We start from the raw sequence: 5,062 nt of genomic DNA, 5'->3' as shown, positions 1-5,062 counted from the left end.
GATTGCAGCAGTTAAGCTGTGATTTGACACCAGGATTCTATAGGCCTCTGGATTGTGTTTTGGCTGCACCACTTCCAATTCAGCTCCCTGTTGATGTGCCTGGGACAGCCCAAGTGCTTGGGCCTCTGCTATACATATGAAAGACCCAGAGGCAGCTCCTAGCTTCTGACTTCACACAGGCCCAGCTCTGGCTGCTGTGGTTATTTGGGGAGTGAACCAACAAATGGAAGATTCATTCATTCTCTCTCTCTCTTTCTCTTTCTGCCTTCCTCCCTCCCTTCCTCCCAGACACTCTGTGTGTCTCCCCCTCTATCTTTAAATAAATAAATAATAATAATAATAAAAAAACACACACACACAATAAAGGACACTTGATTTGGGCCCGGAGCAATAGCATAGCAGTTAAAGTCCTCACCTTGAACATGCCAGGATCCCATATTGGCACTGGTTCTAATCCCAGCAGCCCCGCTTCCCATCCTGCTCCCTGCTTGTGGCCTGGGAAAGCAGTCTACGACAGCCCAAAGTCTTGGGACCCTGCACTGGCATGGGAGACCCAGAAGCAGCTCCTGGCTCCTGGCTTTGGATTGGCTCAGCTCCGGCCGTTGCAGCCACTTGGGAAGATATTCCTATCTGTATATCTGCCTTTCCAAAAAAAAAAGATCACTTGATTCCAACAGAAGATCAAATGCATTCAGTGAGAGAGTTGTTACTAAATAAAATGGACAGAGGCTTCCAAAAGCCGTGAAAAAAAAAAAAAAAAAAAAACCCTGGAGAATTCAGGTAAGCTGTGAAGGAGAGACAGTGACTCACTGCGCTGAATGGCAGACGAGGGAAGCACAGCTGGGCCAGCTTGTGGGGAACACAGCAGCACAGAGCTCCAGGACTCAGGTATGAGGTATGCACAGTGTGAATGCACTGAGCTCTTCCCACCTGCTACACGGCACTCTGGCTTGTTTTAGGAGGCAGATCAGAGTAGGATCTAGTGAGATGAAAGGCAGCTTTCGTTGCACACTTAGCAGTGAGCAAGCGGCTGTGTGTAAACCTCTGGCTTCCAAACAGCAAAACAAGCTTTGGCTAGAAAAATAGATTCTCAAGTCCTGTAAACTGCTTCTCAGAGCTTGCTCTGGGGAGACATGAAAGTTCAGGTGGGATTAATGCCAGCAAGTATAATGCTAATAGCAACAATAATAGTGTAAGCCTACTGTTTTCTAATGCAGGAGATTGGAGCAGGTATTTTCTGCATCTATAGCTGTTGACCTCAGTGGTGTCTCTCTTCCTCTGTGTTACTCTCTTGCTCTCAAAGCTTGCTACGCTGAATCTCTAGTTCCCAGGAAGATAAAGTAATTACTAATTTGTAAATCTATTGAAGCTAGCAGGTAAATTTACTGGCTGCTGGCTAATCTGGCTTTTTCTGACAGGAAGTTTCTTTGTTTGACACGTTAAACATACTAAAATGTATAGAATGCATTTTTTTGCATTTTTCATTGTTATCACGATTTTCCATGACATGAATTTGTAGATATAAAGATTCCCCTGTCCAATCCCCCTTTCTCCCTCCCCATTCTCACCCCTACCACCATTTTCCCCTTTATTATTATGATAGTATGATCCTTCAGCAACAGTCATGTCCAACATCCTGTTATTTAAATATATTGTGGCATTGTAGGTATTGGCAATGGTAGAAAATCTAGTACCATATTGTCACAATATATATTTAATAGTTTCATTGGGAGTCCTCCTTTTTCTTGGGAGTAGGGATGCATACTGCAATGTATTTTCACTCCCCAATAAACTAGTCTCCATTATACAGTTTATCTATGAGAATATATGCATACACATATATACCTATTTATTTTGTATTCTGTACGAAAGTTGCCTTATATCAGCAAGGAGATATGGTATTTGTTCTTTTGAAATTGGCTTATTTCACTGAGCATAATAGTCTCTATTTGGGAACATTCTGTTGCAAATGGCAGAATATCATTCTTTTTTTTTTTTTTTTTTTAAAGATTTATTCATTTTTATTACAGCCAGATATACACAGAGGAGGAGAGACAGAGAGGAAGATCTTCCATCCGATGATCCACTCCCCAAGTGAGCCGCAACGGGCTGATGCGCGCCGATCCGAAGCCGGGAACCTGGAACCTCTTCCAGGTCTCCCACACGGGTGCAGTGTCCCAATGCATTGGGCCGTCCTCAACTGCTTTCCCAGGCCACAAGCAGGGAGCTGGATGGGAAGTGGAGCTGCCGGGATTAGAACCGGTGCCCATATGGGATCCCGGGCATTCAAGGCGAGGACTTTAGCCGCTAGACCACGCCACCAGGCCCAATATCATTCTTTCTAATGGCAGAGCAGTATTGCATGGAATAGATGTGACACTGCTTCTATATCCATTCTTGTTTCAACAGGCTTCTGCATTGTTTCCATATCTTTGACATTCTGGATTGTGCTGTTATAAATACAAGGTTGCAGGTCACTTTATTCATATACAAATTTCACTTTTCTTTGGATATATTCCCTAGAGTGGGATAGTTGGATCGTATGGTAAATCAATTGTCAGCTGTCTTAGCTCTTTCCATATTGAATTCCACAGTGGCTACAGTAACCTATATTCCTACCAACAGTGGAATACAGAACTTTTTCCCCACATTTATGCCAGTATTTGTTCTTGCTAGATTTCTGAATATAGGCATATCTTATTAGAGTTAGGTGGGATCTCAGTGTGGTTTTTATTCATATTTCCCTAATTGCTAGGAAGCCTGAGCATTTTTTGATATGTCTATTATGCATTTGAATCTGTTCTTTTGAATAATTCTATGACTGAGAAGGAATTTATAAGTAAAGTAAAATAATGGAGAAGAAACTTATATACCTTGGAGTAGAACTAAATAAAGATGTTTAAGACCTCTATGATGAAATTCGCAATTCATTAAAAAAAAAAAAGAAATAGAAGACATTAAAAGATGGGTAAATTTACCATGTTCCTGGAGAAGTAAAATCAACATCAACAATAAGTCCATGTTGCCAAAAGTAATATGCAGATTCAAAATGATCCCAATCAAAATCTCATCAACATTTTTCTCAGAAGTAAAAAAGATGATACAAAAATTCTTCTGGAAATACCAGAGACCGTGAATAGTAAAAGCTATTTTGAGGAATAAAAATAGAAATGGAGGATTCACAATTCCAGACCTCAAGACATATTACAGAGCAGTAGTCATCAAAACAGTCTGGTACTTGTAAAGAAACAGAGAAGATCAATGGAACAGACTAGAAATTCCAGAAGTGAGCCGTGAGCCCAAAAACGTACAGACAACTAATTTTGGACAAGAGAACTAAAATAATACAGGGAAAGAGTTTTGTCTCTTCAATAAATGCTGTTGGGACAATTGCATGGCAGTCTGCAGAGACAAGAAACAAGACACTCATTTGCCTTCTTATATAAAAATCAGCTCTAAATGGATCAATAGTTTGTTAGTTTGTTAGTTTCTAACTGCACTCAAAAACTAACAAACTATTAAAAGAAACTATAGCAAGCACCCTACAAGGTATAGGCACCGGTAAAGGCTTCTTAGAAAATTTACCAAAAGCATGGGTAGTCAAAGCCAAAATGAACAAATGGGACTACACGAAACAAGAAGCTTCTGTACAGCAAAGGAATTGATCAACAAAGTGAAGAAGCAACCAACAGAATGGGAGAAAATCTTTACACACAACAGCACAGATAAGAGATCAATATCCAGGATTTGCGCAGAGCTTTGGTAATTCCACAACAGCAGAAACAAACAACCCAACTAAAAAATGGGTGAAGGAAACGAGTAGACATTTTATAGGATGTATTTATAACAGTTATAATTTCACTTTCTCCACAACTGAGGCAAAACAAAACTGTGTTCTAGTGCAAGTTAGCATGCTCTCCTTCAGGTCTGGGTGACCTTGGAGAAACGACTCCTTGGAGCCTGGAGTTCCCTCAGCTGTAAAGCCAATATGGGCTTAAATGAAGAGATCTTTAAAGTGCATCTTAAAATGGTAATACAATTTGTTTCAAAATCAGGTCATATAGAAAACCTAAAAAATAACTTTATTTTGATGTTATGCTTGGGTTTACATTAGCATGAATTCCAGGAACCAAATATTTGATTTAAAATGATTTCAAATCAAACACTGCTGGAGTGTGAATGCTGCATATGGAGGCCCCAGTGTGCTCCACTGAAGCTGCCCGTAAGCTTCAGGAAGCCAAATAACAATTACTTCTTGAAAAAGAGTGATGATATCCTGGTCAAAGAGTCGTCCTTTTGGCTTAGATAGAGAGAGTGCCAAATGTCAGATAACATTAGATTAATCTGAGATCCAGAGAACATTTGGGTCAGGCAACAAATTTATCTTTATTTGCCTTCTCAGAAACCTGTATGCCAGGTGTTCACTGGACAAGTGCCTTCTGCTTATCATGCTTTCATTGAGGCATGAGTCTCCATTACATCTGTGTGTCAGTAAGTAGCAGGAAGTTGGTGTGCCAACCCAATGTAACAAGCAACCAGGCTTTAGTAAGAGGAAATGTTCCTGAATCAGAAGTTCTAAGACAACACATAAATTAGACTCACATTTGAATTGTCTCAGATTATGACAATCACCGGAGGAATCTGCCATCATTCTCCACGGAACCGTGCTTTTGTTTTGAGGGGAGAGCAAAATTAGTTCTGATTCCCATCCCTTCTTTTTGTTGTACAATATGCAATAACTTCAGCTGTCAAGAGCTGATGCAAGGGATGGAAATCCCATTTTTCTTTGCTGTTACAGGAAATACAAAGATCCTCCCATGCAATCTTCTGGACTATTGTCACACCGTATGATTTATGTATTTCTTGTATGTTTTGCTCTTTTTAAATCAGGAAGTATATTTTTTTGTTTTATTGGGCTATTTATTCTCTTGACATCTTTGGATGTGAGTTAATGGAACCAAGATAAAAGGATAAAGAAGTAGAACAAACATGCTTGATGCTATAGATTCAGGACGGCCTGGCAGATTAAGGATGACAAAGACAGGAATAAAAAATGAAATCA

The sequence above is a fragment of the Ochotona princeps genome, chromosome 12 (assembly GCF_030435755.1).
Source record: "Ochotona princeps isolate mOchPri1 chromosome 12, mOchPri1.hap1, whole genome shotgun sequence".
NCBI classification, from domain to species: domain Eukaryota; kingdom Metazoa; phylum Chordata; class Mammalia; order Lagomorpha; family Ochotonidae; genus Ochotona; species Ochotona princeps.
The sequence above is the reverse complement of the archived record's forward strand: the minus strand, read 5'-3'. Positions refer to the sequence as shown.